Source organism: Cucurbita pepo, chromosome 10 (genome assembly GCF_057944985.1).
Source record: "Cucurbita pepo subsp. pepo isolate OVF chromosome 10, ASM5794498v1, whole genome shotgun sequence".
Taxonomy (NCBI): Eukaryota; Viridiplantae; Streptophyta; class Magnoliopsida; order Cucurbitales; family Cucurbitaceae; genus Cucurbita; species Cucurbita pepo.
This window is the reverse complement of record NC_141807.1, coordinates 14,224,633-14,240,458: the sequence shown is the minus strand read 5'-3', so window position 1 is coordinate 14,240,458 and position 15,826 is coordinate 14,224,633.

The window sequence follows — 15,826 nt, the reverse complement described above, 5'->3', positions numbered from 1 at the left end:
TGACCTAGGTATAACTTCTATTGGGAGATCAGTGCAATAGAGAATCTGTGTCCCTTTCTTGAAACCTTCAGCGGACAACATAACAAAGAGTTCCTAGAAAAAATATCATAGAACAATTTGTGTAATGCCTTTGAAGTTAGGCTCGAGGCTTTATCTTATCTCCCAAGAATATGGTTCATTCTCTATTCACATAGAAATTTTGCAATAGAAAGTGGTACCCTCATCTTCTATTACAAAACTTTCTCAAGTCCTCATGGAATGATTTGAAAGTGGTACCCTCATCTTCTTTTATAAGACTACCTCGACCTTCATGGAATGATTATGCTATGTTGATTCTTAGAGAAGGGAGAAGGAGTAAGAGTAGATGACTGTTTATGGTCCAAGTCCCGAAAAAGTAAAGATGCTATGTTGATTTTTTTTTCTTCAAATATTAGCAAAGATAACTCAGTTTTAAGAGCGTTAGACTGAAAATCTTAAGGTCACGTGTTTGATCCACGTTCACCGCACTTGATCCACGTCACATAACTTGACTTCTAACTATTCAATTTAAAATATCAATGAATTAGCTAAATACCTTACTAATGAGTTTTCATTTTTAATGGTAGCGGGGATAACTTAGTTGGGAGAGCATCATTGTAGATCTCAAGGTCACGTATTTGATCCACGTTCACCGCACCTGATTCAAGTTGACTAAGTTGCATAACTTTTCTATTCAATCTAACATTACTGATTATTTCTTTTTAAAATCTCAATGAAGTAGTGAAAATATCATTACCCGATGATTTTTATTTTTAATTTTAGTGGGGATAGCTCAGTTTGGAGAGGAAGATTTGAAAGTCACGTGTTTGATCCACGTTCACCCCACCAAATTCAAGTTGACTAACTTGCATAACCTAAATATTCAATCTAAAATGTGTGATTATTTCTTTTTAAAATTACTTGACTATTTAATCTAAATTTAGTGATTATTTCTTTTTTCAAATGTGAGAATTTTCATTATCAATGTCACAGGGGATAGCTGAGTTGGGAGACTATAATATTGAAGATTTGAAGGTCACGTGTTCGTTCGACCTTCACCAGACCTGATTCAAGTAGTATAACTTACTATCTTATCTAAATTTAGCGATGATTTCTTTTTAAAATTTCAATGAATTAGCATAAAAAAATTTACTGATGAATTTTCAATTTAATGTTAACGTGGATAGGTGAATTGGGAGTGGGAGTGGGTGTGTAGATCTAAAGATAGGGTGGATTCCTAATTATTTATTTGACTATAAATGCTCTATAAGAATTCTTTATTTGACTATAAATGCTCTATAATACATTTAGTAAAATGACTCATTTTATTGCATGGAACAATAAAATTGATGTTCCTGTAGAATTGTCAATACATTCTACTTTCAATGTTGAGTCCTTTTGATGTAGGTGATGATTTTTCTTATTCGAGGACTAATCTAGAAGAGGGGGATGATGATAAGAATCACGGTGTATATTCTACTTTCAATGTTGCTGAGTTGAGTCCTTTTGACGTAGGTGATGATTTTTCTGATTCGAGGACGAATCCTTTTGAAGAGGGGGATGATGATATGAATCACGGTGTTCCAACTGAACCTATTACACAACCCAAGGCCAAGAAGATTCAACAAGCATTCATATTTCATCTACAAAATTGGATAGGCTAGGTTCAACCATCATTCATGTGTTACAAGCTGATTCGTTTGAGTCAAGACCATTTGGAGATTCAAAAGTAAATATTTTCACGGTTGAAGTAGTGGATGAAGTTGCAAGCATCATTTCATGAGTGGTTAGAAAACTTTATTTATTATTTTAATTTCATAAAGTTTGTAATGCTCAAATTGACTTCGTCTTCTGTGGAGATTTGAGATTTAAAGGGATCGAGATTAAATCACGGCCACTAACTTCTTTTGTTGCGAGATTATAAATACCTACAAATTATTATGTAAAAGCATATTTGTGATCAATGAAATTGACCTCTCAAGTTGAGACGATCCCCCTTATAGAAATCTGAGCATATCTTTGTCATTTCTAAGTTTCATGCAATTCTTGCGGTAGATTGCATCTGAGTCATTCAATCAAGCCTTGATCAAGTTCGATTGTGAAGTGACTCAATTTAGAAAAAGGTTCCAAATCTTGTTTCTCAATCTTGGATCTCATGATCTAATTCTAGCTTTATCTCTTGGTTGAATCAAATTTTGTATAAGAAGGTGTTAATTTCTTTAATACAAGGGTTCTTGCTTCTACAAAAGCTTGGCTCGTTGGGCTGAAGATTACGGTTGGTCTATCATCCTTCAACGGGATCCTCTATCCCCATGACTTGCTCTGATGCGGTCGTTCTTCTAACGTCGATGACACGTCCAGTTGTCGAGATTGGTAATGTGAGTTTGTAACCCATCCATTGAGGTTCTTGGAATGATTCTATAGCTTATCATTTCCATGTTGGGAGTTGGATCATGGGTCTTGGGCGAAGGAATCCCTGATTTACCACCCTTCTCTTGAAGGAAGTGTCATAAGGCTAATTTTTTTTCAATTTTTTTCAATTTTATTGATTTTTTTTAGTGATTTTATTTTATTATAATTCAATTTTGTCAAACTCACTCACGTGCTCATCTCAATCATTTCAGCCTTGTTGGCGTTCAATAAGAGAGACCTTGGAAATAACCTGTAACTATTCAACTGGATTATCACATTAACAATTTGAATCAAATAAAGTGACATTAACCATTTGAATCACCTCAACCCTACTTGTTGAACTTGACCAAATGTCTATAACATAACACTAACAAAGGTACAAAGTAACACTAACAAAGGTACAAAGTTCATAAAAGTCTTCTTAATCTAAAATACCATTGAACTTGACCATTATAGTGCCTCTCAAACGTAGGTAAAGTTTAAATTCGAGTCTCCTAGTCAAACTCACTCGGGTGCTCATCTCAACCATGATGGCGTTCAACAAGATAGACCTCGAAAATAGCCGGATTATTACATTAACCATTTGAATCACCTCAACCCCACTTGTTGAAATTGAAACAAATATCTATAACATAACACTAACATAGGTACAATGTTCATAAAAGTCTTTAATCTAACATACAATTGAACTTGACCATTAAAGTGCCCCTCAAAATGAGGTAAAGTTTAAATATAATTGGTGACAAAAGATGAAACTATAAAATAAAAAGAAACAAGAAAATAATATTCAATTTCAGAGAATCAAACCCGAATCTCCTAGGTGAAAGCCAAATATCCAAACCGTTGGACAACAACGAATTTTTGGTGTAGTTGTCCTCAAGTCTTTTGTCTAATCGCTCAAGAGTTTTACTATGATGTTTTGGGTAATGTCTAACTCTTCGACACGTCCTTTCATGTGTGTGATAGAGTTCTCAGAGTTACCGCGACGTTTCGAGCTGTTCGATCGTGTGTGGCTCTTTCTTCAAAAGGGTCAACATCAAACGTCAGGTCTTTGATTGGCAGCCCATCCAGAGGAGCGTCGATTGCATCGATTCCATCAACAGTCTTCCCTTGAGTTTATGGTGCATGACCCATTTTTTATACCATTTACTTTCGAGCACCACCATAGTTTTGCATCGTCCATGAGATGCATTGCGACCAACGTAACTCTTAGGTCCTATGAGCAAGTTCTAGTAAACTTCAAGTATTGTTCTACGTCAAAGATAAAGCTTTTTAATTCCTTAGCATCCCCGTTTCCATTTAAGGGGTTGTGTTCTTGGATTTTAAGTTTGTTAAGTCCACATGAACTTGACATGAGGTGTGGTTCTCTACAGCCCAACTTGTCAAACTCACACGGGTGCTCATCTCAACCATGATGTCGTTCAACAAGAGAGACCTCGAAAACGACTGGATTATCGCATTAACCATTTGAATCACCTGCTCATCTCAACCATGATGTCGTTCAACAAGAGAGACCTCGAAAACGACTGGATTATCGCATTAACCATTTGAAATTGAACAAAATATCTATAACATAACTATAACAAAGGTACGAAGTTCATAAAAGTCTTTTTAATCTAAGATAGAAACTGTAAAATAAAATGAAATAAGAAAATAATATTCTATCGCTGGAATCAAACCTGGGTCTCCTAAGTGAAAGCCAAATATCCTGACCCCTGGACGACAATGGATTTTTGGTGTTGATGTCCTGAAGTCTTTTGTCAGATCGCTGAAGAGTTTTAGCATGATCTTTTGCTTAATATCTAACTCTTCGACACGTCTTTCCCTGTGTGTGTTAGAGTTCTCAGGGCTACCGCGACGTTTCGAGCTGTTCGATTGTGTGGCTCTTTCTTCAAAAGAGTCACTATCAAATGTTAGGTCTTTGATTGGCAACCCATCCAAGGAAGCGTCGATTGCATCGATTCCATCAACGATCTTCCCATGAGTTTATGGTGCATGACCCATTTTTTATACCATTCACCTTCGAGCACTACCATAGTTTTGCATCGTCCATGAGATGCATTGCGGCTAACGTAACTCTCAGGTCGTATGAGAAAGTTCCTGTAGCCCTCAACTCTCAGGTCGTATGATAGAGTTCTTAGAGCTACCGCGACATTCGAGGTGTTCGATCGTGTGGCTTTTTCTTCAAAAGAGTCAACATCAAACGTCAGGTCTTTAATTCGCAACACACCAAGGGGAGCGTCGATTGCATCGATTCCATCGACGATCTTCCCATGAGTTTATGGTGCATGACCCATTTTTTATATCATCCACCTTCGAGCGCCACCGTCCATGAGATGCATTGTGGCCAACGTAACTCTTAGGTCCTATGAGCAAATTCCTGTAACCTTCAAGTATTGTTCTACGTCAAAAATAAAGTTTTTTAATTCCTCAGCCGCCCGGTTCCCATTTAAGGGTTCGTGTTTTTTGATTTTCAGTTTGTTAAGCCCAACATGAGCTTGGCTTGGGGTGTGGTTCTCTACGACTCTCCTTGTCAAACTCACTTTGGTGCTCATCTCAGTCATCTCAGCCATGATGGCATTCAACAAAAGAGACCTTGAAAATGACCGGATTATCACATTAACCATTTGAATGACCTCAACCTTACTGGTTGAAATTGAACTAAATATCTATGACATAACACTATTAAAGGTTCAAAGTTCATAAAAGTCTTTTTAATCTAGGATACTATTGAACTTGAGAATTATAGTGCCTCTCAAACCAAGTTCATAAAAGTCTTTTGAATTTAAGATATTATTGAACTCATCCATTACAGTGCTTCTCAAACCTAGGTAAAGTTTAAATATAATTGGTGAGAAAAGATGAAACTATAAAATAAAAGAAATAAGAAAATAAAATTTCATTGTCGAGAATCAAACTCGGGTCTCCTCGATGAAAGCCAGATCTTCTGTGTAATGTCTAACTCTTCGACACGTTTTTTTATGTGTGTGATAGAGTTCTCAGAGCTACCGCCACGTTTCTTGTTGTTCGATCCTGTGGCTTTTTCTTCAAAAGAGTCAACATCAAACATTAGGTCTTTGATTGGAAACCCATCCAGGGGAGAGCCGATTGCTTTAATTCCATCAATGGTCTTCCCATGATTTTTTGGTGCATGACCAGTTTTTTATACCATTCACCTTCAGGCGTGTAACGACCCGAAATTTTTTACTTAATTTATGGTCGCTACTGTATACATACCATAAACATTGAATGCGGAAGACTTCATTTAAATTCCATAAAACATAACCTTTAACTTAAAAACACAGCCATGGACTTACGTGTTTCGAAAACATCTTTAAAACGACACAACAAAAGACCCGAAATAAAATAAATAAGCGTTTAAGTTTAAAACATCCTATTCTATCCTAAGCCTAAGAAAATAAATACCACTATCCTATGCATGTGCCATGATCTCGAGTTGCGATGCCGTCGTCAGCCGTACAGGAATGCCTTGCCTTAACCTGTAAAATGTAGTAGCACATGGCCTGAGTATTTAAAGAAATACTCAGTAAGTGACCCCACTATGGGGGTTAAATGCAACAATCACATGCAATGAAATGATGGGACCTATCTTTCATTTCGTTTCGTTTCATTGCATTTCGTTTTCCCTACGGTGTAATCCTAACAGGTAATCGTGGACGTGTATCATATACTCTACACGCAGCCCATACGTGCGAGTATGGGCTCACCAACTAGTTCGCACACCGCTAGGCCACTGTCCCTAGCCGGTGGGCATGCTCTGGGGGCCCACCGGGACCCGTTAAAACTAAAACCGTCACGGCAGCGCTATGCAGGGCATAACGATCGTTGTCCTGCCATTTGGATGTACGCGTCCGTACGCTCGTGATGGGATAGGGGTATCCCCCCAAATGCATGATCACACAATATGCATGAGGTCCTACTAGTCCTACAGTCATCATTTAATGAACATAACTGATATGGAAATCAACCCAAGGGAAAGTATGGAACGGATTACCTTGATGATCAAGATCAAGAGTAAAGAAAACTCGTTTCTAAACTCGTGATTCGAATCACTCCACAAGAGGTTTGATCAATACCACTTGAATGACTCTACATGCAAGTTCTAAACACAAGAATTTGCAAAGAAAGTTTAGCTCTCAACAAAGCTAAAATAGAAATTCTATTCTCAATTCCAAAATCTGATGTCTAATCAAAGAAAAGAAGGCTTTATATAGCCTTTACAAACCTTAACCTATGTGATACATAACTCCAAAATTAAATGGGCTAGTAAATGAGAAATACCCATAACCTCCATATTAAAATGGCTGGTTAATGGTGGAATATAGTAACCTATGTGGGTTACAATATATCCTTAACTCCTATATTTAAAACTAGCTTAAATATGAAAACAAATAGTTAAACTATAATTAAATAATGCAAATAATAAAATGTGCTTATTAGTCATCCTTGGACTATTGATAAATTCAGCGGAGTTCATTAAATGCAACTTAAAGTGCATTTAATTCATCTCTGTCTTGAAGCTCAACTTTGCATAACATATAAGGGAGGTCACCAACGTCTTCTAGAATTTCCTTTGATGAGCTCACCATAGCTTGAATATAACTGTATAAGGTTTGTTGTAGCTTCTTGGCTCTCGTCCTTGTAATTGGACCTTGAGGTATGGAAATTCCTTGGTCGTTGTTCATATCATTCTCCCCCTCTTGAGAAGGATTCGTCCTCGAATCCAAGCCATCACCTACATCAAAAGGACTCAAATCAGCAACATTAAAAGTTGCACTAACACCGTACTTACCTGGTAAATCAATTTTATAAGCATTGTCATTGATACGCTCAAGAACTTGAAAAGGTCCATCTCCTCGTGGTAAAAGCTTAGATTTTCTTTGAGTAGGAAATCTTTCTTTTCGAAAATGCACCCAAACCCAATCTCCTGGCTTGAAGATGACAATCTTACGTCCTTTATTAATTCGGGTGGCAACCTTGAAATTTTGTTTCTCAATTTGTTCTTTTACTTGCTTGTGCAATTTATGAACAAACTCAACCTTGGTATTTGCATCAAAATTCACAAATTCTTTTGATGGTATAGGTAACAAGTCAATGGGGGTTAAAGGATTAAAGCCATAAACAATTTCAAAAGGTGTGCATTTAGTAGTGCTATGAACAACCCTATTATATGCAAATTCTATAAATGGCAAACAATCCTCCCAAGTCTTAAGATTCTTATCAATAATAGCCCTAAGCATAGTAGTCATGGTTCTGTTAACAACTTCAGTTTGTCCATCCGTTTGAGGATGACAAGTAGTTGAATATACGAGCTTAGTTCCTAACTTACCCCATAAAACACGCCAAAAGTGGCTTAAAAATTTGACATCACGATCACTAACGATGCTTTTAGGAATACCATGCAATCGTACAACTTCCCTAAAGAACAGGTCTGCAATATGTTTTGCATCATCAGTTTTGTGACAAGGAATAAAATGAGCCATTTTACTAAATCGATCAACCACAACAAAGATGCTATCATAACCTTTTCTAGTCCTAGGTAAACCTAAAACAAAATCCATTGATATATCAATCCAAGGACCATTAGGAACTGGTAATGGGGAGTATAAACCATGTGGTTGAAGCCTAGACTTAGCTTGTTTACATGCTATGCAACGAGCACAAACTTTATGAACATCATGTCTCATTTTAGGCCAAAAAAAATGTTCAGACAGCATATCATAAGTTTTAGAAACTCCATGGTGTGCCATTAAACCACCTCCATGAGCTTCCCTCACAAGTAGCTCACGTATGGAACAAGATGGTATGCAAAGTTTGCCTTTTCGGAACAAAAATCCATCTAACAACAAGTAATTATCCACAATGAGTCCTTTTTCACAAGATTCAACAAAAGGAGCAAAGAACATGTCATGTTGATACAAATCCTTTATGTGTTCAAAACCCAACAACCTAGCATTCAAAGTATTGAGGAGGACATACCTTCGTGATAAAGCATCGGCAACAATGTTCTCCTTACCTTGTTTATATCTTATGACATAAGGGAATGTTTCAATAAATTCTAACCACTTAGCATGTCGTCTGTTGAGTTTATTTTGTACTCTCAAATGCTTTAAACTTTCATGATCCGTATGAATAATGAACTCCTTAGGCCAAAGATAATGTTGCCAGGTTTGCAATGCACGAACCAAAGCATAAAGCTCTTTGTCATAAGTTGGATACCTCAAAGATGCACCAGTCAACTTCTCACTAAAGAACATTAAAGGTCTTTGATTTTGCATTAATACAGCACCTATCCCTACTCCACTTGCATCGCATTCAATTTCAAAAGTAGACTCAAAATTAGGTAATGCAAGCAAAGGAGCAGAACTCAATTTTTCTTTCAAAGTATTAAAAGCAAGTTCTGGATCTTTTTCCCATATAAAGGATACATTTTTCTTAATAAGTTCATTCAAGGGTGAAGCAATTGTACTAAAATTCTTAATGAACCTACGGTAGAAACTTGCAAGACCATGAAAACTTCTTACCTCACTTACATTTTTAGGTGTAGGCCACTCTTTTATAGCCTTCACTTTCTCCTCATCAACCTCAACACCATTAGATGAAACTACAAACCCAAGAAAGTTAACTTTTTCCATGCAAAAGCTACATTTCTTTAAATTTACATACAAACATTCATTTCTTAAAGTAGTCAAAACATTGCGTACATGGGTAATATGATCATCTAAAGATTTAGAGTAAACAAGGATGTCATCAAAATAAACAACCACAAACTTACCTAAGTATTCTCGTAAGACATGGTTCATTAGTCTCATGAATGTACTAGGTGCATTAGTTAATCCAAAAGGCATAACCAACCATTCATAAAGACCATACTTGGTTTTAAAAGCTGTTTTCCACTCATCCCCAATATGCATGCGAATTTGATGATAACCCGATTTTAAATCAATCTTAGTAAAAAGACTACATCCATGCAATTCATCAAGCATATCATCTAATCTAGGAATTGGATGCCTATACTTTATAGTTATCTTGTTTATAGCCCTACAATCAACACACATACGCCAAGAACCATCTTTCTTAGGTACTAGAATAACTGGAACAGAACAAGGACTCAAACTTTCACGTACATACCCTTTAGCAAGGAGTTCACTTACTTGCCTTTGTATCTCTTCAGCCTCCTTTGGATTAGTCCTATATGCTGGTCGGTTTGGAATGGGCGCGCCAGGAATGAAGTCAATCTTGTGTTCAATCCCTCTAAGTGGTGGCAAACTACTAGGCATCTCCTCAGAAAATAAATCTTCAAACTCTTGCAAAAGCACAACAAAATCACTAGGCAAAGAAGGGTTAAGCATGTTAGTAAAGTAACAAGACCCCTTGCACATAAGTACAAGAATAGTCTGGTTAGAGAGCAAAACATTCCTAGCCTCACTTGATCTAACATACAAGCTTACTGATTTGGCTTTTCTCTCTTTTTTTTTCTCTAGGCTGAGTGTTACTCTCTTGCTTTTCACTCAAGCTCATTTTTTCACTTGATTCTTTTTCAATCTCTGCTTTTGCATCAGCCTCTTGCCTTTTCTTTTCAAGTTTGCAATGATCAATAAATACATCTTTTGGAGACAATGGAACAAGAGTAGTTTTTCTACCATTGTGAGTAAAAGAGTATCGATTTGCATACCCATCATACATTACCCGACGATCAAATTGCCATGGCCTCCCCAGTAGTAAATCTCCAACATGCATGGATACAACATCACATAAAACATCATCAACATATTTTCCAATAGTAAATGAAACAAGAGTTTGTTGAGTTACCCGTACTTCCCCACAATCATTCAACCATTGAAGCTTGTAGGGTCTTGGATGTGGTTGTGTCTTCAAATTAAGTCTTTTGACCAGAATGGAACTCACAACATTGGTGCAACTACCGCTATCAATGACAACACTACAAGGTACAGATTGAACAAGACAACGAGTTTGAAACAAGTTCTCTCTTTGGTCTAGGCCGTCCTCCTTAATGTGGGTGTTTAGAGCTCGTCGAGTAACCAAAGATATATGTGTAGGGTCCTCTTCGCTAAACTCCTCACTCTCATCAGTTTCCTCATTTATGTCGTCATGTGCCTCGTCATCCGTAACAATTTCTCCCTCCTTGATGGTCATAATTCTTGCATTTGGGCAATCTCTACTATAGTGTCCTACCCCTTGACATCTCCAACACTTTAAATCCCTATTTCGAACATTAGACTTTTCTACTTTTTCTTTCCCTGTTCTAGAACTCTCCCCTTTCTCAAATTTAGCTTGAGGCTTCTCATTAATCTCTGGATTTCTATGCTTATAATCAATGTTCTTACTATCCTTTTTCCATGTAGAAGTAGAATTGGGAAAAGTTTTAGAAGAATACCGTTGAGATCTTCTTTGGATTTGCCTCTCGATCTTAATTGCAATGTGCAACAACTCCTCAATATTAGAATAAGGCTGTAAATCAGTCTTGTCTGCAATCTCTGTGTTTAACCCATTAAGAAACCGTGCCATGAGAGCCTCCATGTCCTCATCGAGATCAAGTCGATCCATCAATGTATCCATCTCCTTGTAATAATCTTCCACAGACTTGCGTCCTTGTTTCAATGCTTGAAGCTTTTGCGCCATGTCCCGTTGAAAATATTGTGGAACAAAACGCTTCCTCATGGACTCTTTGAACTCGTACCATGAATCAATTGGTGCTTCAAGGTTTCTTCTCCTACTTGACATCAATTTATCCCACCAAATTTGAGCATATTGTTTGAATTGAGCAATGCATAACAGTACCTTCTTTTTATCACTAAAATTATGACAGTTGAACACCGACTCCACCGTTTTCTCCCATTGAAGGTACTCCTCTGGATCGGTTTTGCCATAAAACTTGGGAAGTTTTAATTTGATGCTCCCCACGTTACGATCAATTCTATCATCATAAGGAACTCGTTGTTGTAAATTATGATACCTTTTTCCATGGTCTCGCCCTCGCATCAAGCCATGACCAACCCCATGTGGATTATCCTCGTGGTGATCAGAATTGTCGCCCTCATATGTATCGGTTGAGGGCGTAGGTTGTGGAATCCTCTGTCGTGCTTGATTTTGAATCTCCAATCTTCCTATTCGATCAGTCAACTCTTCTATTCCTCGAATTAGTCTTTCCATGGTTCGTTGTTGTGCTTCTCTCAATCGTGCATCAGTAATGTTAGTATTGTCGTCTGGATTTTCCATGCTACAAAAGAAAGGTAAAAGAAAAGAAAAGGACCTCACAAGCGCTCCCTCACGTGTATTCACTCGTAAATGTAGTTCACTCGTGTTTAGCACTCAACACTCGAATCAATGTGTCACTCCCTTACAAACTCACCCTCACAATTGAGCACACACAAATCACACTCCAAAAAACAAATTGGGATGTGAGACAAGCTATGTTGTAGAGCTAAGTGCAATTCAATGTGAATAGACAGCACGCACACTCAATACATAAACAAGGGTATTGAAGGAGCAATCCGAATAACGACAAAGAAACGAATTACAGAAAGAAAATGATTAAGGACTAATTTAGACGTAGGAACATATGAGAGTTACATATAATAATCAAGAGGAAAAAAGAAAGACATTTAACATCAATATGCTTTCTTTCTTTCAATGGTTTTTTTTTTTTCTTCTTATTCGCAAAATCTAATCAATTTATCAACAAGAAAATTGATTTAGAAGATCTTAAAGAAGAATATAGTGTTGATAAGATCGAGATCTAACACTTTAAAGAACAGAAAAAAAAATGTATTTTCTTTTTTTTGTTATATATTTTTGTGATAGAATATGAACATTCTACACAAACTGAGAAAAAAAAATAATAAGAGAATTAAAAGAGATAAGCGAAATGAAACATATATCCGATCTTGAGCCTAAAGCTCTGATACCAAAATGATATGGAAATCAACCCAAGGGAAAGTATGGAACGGATTACCTTGATGATCAAGATCAAGAGTAAAGAAAACTCGTTTCTAAACTCGTGATTCGAATCACTCCACAAGAGGTTTGATCAATACCACTTGAATGACTCTACATGCAAGTTCTAAACACAAGAATTTGCAAAGAAAGTTTAGCTCTCAACAAAACTAAAATAGAAATTCTATTCTCAATTCCAAAATCTGATGTCTAATCAAAGAAAAGAAGGCTTTATATAGCCTTTACAAACCTTAACCTATGTGATACATAACTCCAAAATTAAATGGGCTAGTAAATGAGAAATACCCATAACCTCCATATTAAAATGGCTGGTTAATGGTGGAATATAGTAACCTATGTGGGTTACAATATAACCTTAACTCCTATATTTAAAACTAGCTTAAATATGAAAACAAATAGTTAAACTATAATTAAATAATGCAAATAATAAAATGTGCTTATTAGTCATCCTTGGACTATTGATAAATTCAGCGGAGTTCATTAAATGCAACTTAAAGTGCATTTAATTCATCTCTGTCTTGAAGCTCAACTTTGCATAACATATAAGGGAGGTCACCAACGTCTTCTAGAATTTCCTTTGATGAGCTCACCATAGCTTGAATATAACTGTATAAGGTTTGTTGTAGCTTCTTGGCTCTCGTCCTTGTAATTGGACCTTGAGGTATGGAAATTCCTTGGTCGTTGTTCATATCAATAACCCCGTGTCACGTTTTCATGCTTACATGTCATTCTCATTCTCATTTCGTTACATATCATACATATTCCTAGCGGGGTTATGTATCATGCAATTTACCGTATTTCATGTCATACAATTCATTCAGTTACATTTCAATACTCATACAACAAGCCATAATCGTATAAGGGCCACACATAGTCACATGCATTCATATCACATCAACTAAGCAGCATAAATAACATACATTCACGTTCACATGATTTCGTACTTAAGCACAATAATCTAGTACAATGTATCATATCATAACCGAGTCAATAACGCAAACACTTCATAGTCATATCGTTCTCTAACTTACCACAACCTTAACGTTCTTATACCTATCACAGACATATCATTACGTGACGTACTTTAGTCATATCGTCACAAGAATGTACCCTAATGCTATCGTTCTATCAATCTATCACCAACCTATCCCTTTCTACCTATAACCTAACCGTATTCTTTCATCAATATCTCCTATCCATAGCACTCCGGTATGTAACCTAACTCTAACGTTTCATGAACGTATCTTACTCCTATCGTTACATTTCGTTTTGTGCATCCTTCTCGTACCCTATCTAAACCTATCCTTGAGCACATCGTACCATAATTATTATCATACAAACCACATAGCATAACATAGCATAACATATAGGAAGCATATCAATCCACAGACAATTCACACATATCAATATATATGACACATGCAGAACCACAGGGCACGTGTCAACATCAAATATAACCACGCCGATAGTAAGGTCACTTACCTGGTTAGCTTAAGTCGTTGTCCTTAATGAAAGTCCATTGAACTCCAAGTCAACCTATGTGAGCCCATGACATCAGTTCCGAGTTTGAATTTCTACAAAATTGTTTCTCTAATTTATATTGATCCATGTGTTATACTTCATGTGAACGTTAGAGTCTTTGCCTGAGTTAGGTCTTGAAATATTTATATACGTTTGTTATAGTATTATTTTCATATAAACCATTTAATACCCATTAAAATTTTCCAGATATTCTATTTTCTCTCGCAGTGTTTAATACTCTTTAACATTTTCCAGATAATTTCAATTATATTCACAATCTTCCCTCCCTGTCTCTTACTGTATTTCCCTTCTTTTAAATTATCCCATGTGTTTGAGGATGACTTTTAATATCATTAAATAATATAATAGGAAAACTACTGCAAAATCCTTTTAATATCATTAAATAAAATAAAAGGAAAACTATTGACCTATGCAAAATTTTTTTCTTTCAAAATATCTCTCACTGCCAAAACTAAATCTCAACCTTTTTTTTGTGTTTGTTTTTGCCGAGAGGAAATTCTGATAAGTTAAATCTCTTTAACCCTTCTTGTTTAGTTTTGTTTGCTACCTTTTCAATTAGGTTAGCAATTATTTTTGCCAATTTAATGGATTCTATTTTTTCTGCTATTGATCGTGACTATTTAGAGGTAAATTGCTAAATAAAACTAAATAATGGGATAAAAAAAAAGGAAAACTAAAGAATTGGATAAAAATAGGAGATCTCAGATATAACTTACAGAGAAATCTCAAATCTCTCTCCCATGTAAATTTTGATCATCTCTGCAAACCCATCTCCTATAAATTTGACGCAGGTATTTCTGTTTTCTCAAATCTGACATTTTTCATTGCTCTTTCATTCTTGCAGGGACTATCAGGTGGGTTGAGGAGAGATGGTTGGGGGGAGTGACTAGCAAAAATGAGGGAATAATTATTTTTATTTACTCATTTATTATTTTATTATTATTATTATTATTTTTTACCTAATAATAATTTTTTGTTTTTTATAATAATTTTTATTTATTTATTTATTATTATTTTTTTTGGCTGTTACAAGGCGCCACCATAGTTTTGCATGGTCCGTGAGATGCATCGTAGGCCAATGTAACTCTCAGGTCCTCAGAGCAAGTTCCTATAGTCTTGAAGTATAATATCAAAACATATTAACGTATTTGATATTTTATATATTAAAATAATTGATGTGTTTCATAAACATTAAATAAAAATATATATTTGAAATTTGAATGAGATTCATATTAATTAAACATATATTATGATATTCTACGACATTTTAATATTATTTAAATAAGATATTATATCTTAATGTATTAGGTATTCAAATATATAATTTGACAAAAATTATCCCAAGTTCACTTTAAATAGAACTCTAGGGTTAAGTCAAAAAGCATCAAACACTAAATACTGTGACATTTTAGGTGATACTTTGCAAAGGAAGCTGCTAAGGTCTTCAAAGAGCATGTGATCATGTCTCACATTTTAGGTTAACAACATGGTGAAAAGAAACCAGAAATTCTGATACTCGTAATTAACTACAAACCTTTGAATAATGTTTTAGAATAAATAAGATATCCAATGCAAACCAAAAATGATTTGATAAAAAGAATTTAGAGTCAAATGTTTTTATAAATTCGACAATGAAATTGGGATTTCAGAAAATTCTAATTTCCTAAAAGGACAAATATAAAATAGCATTTATTTCCAATTTAGAAAATATGAGAGTAACGTTATGCCATTTAGGCTAAAAAACGCTCCATCCGAATTTAAGAAGATTATGAATGATATTTTCAATCCTTTCAAAAAAATTCGATAGTTTATATTGATGATGTGTTGATATTTTCTAAAACCATTAAGATCAACA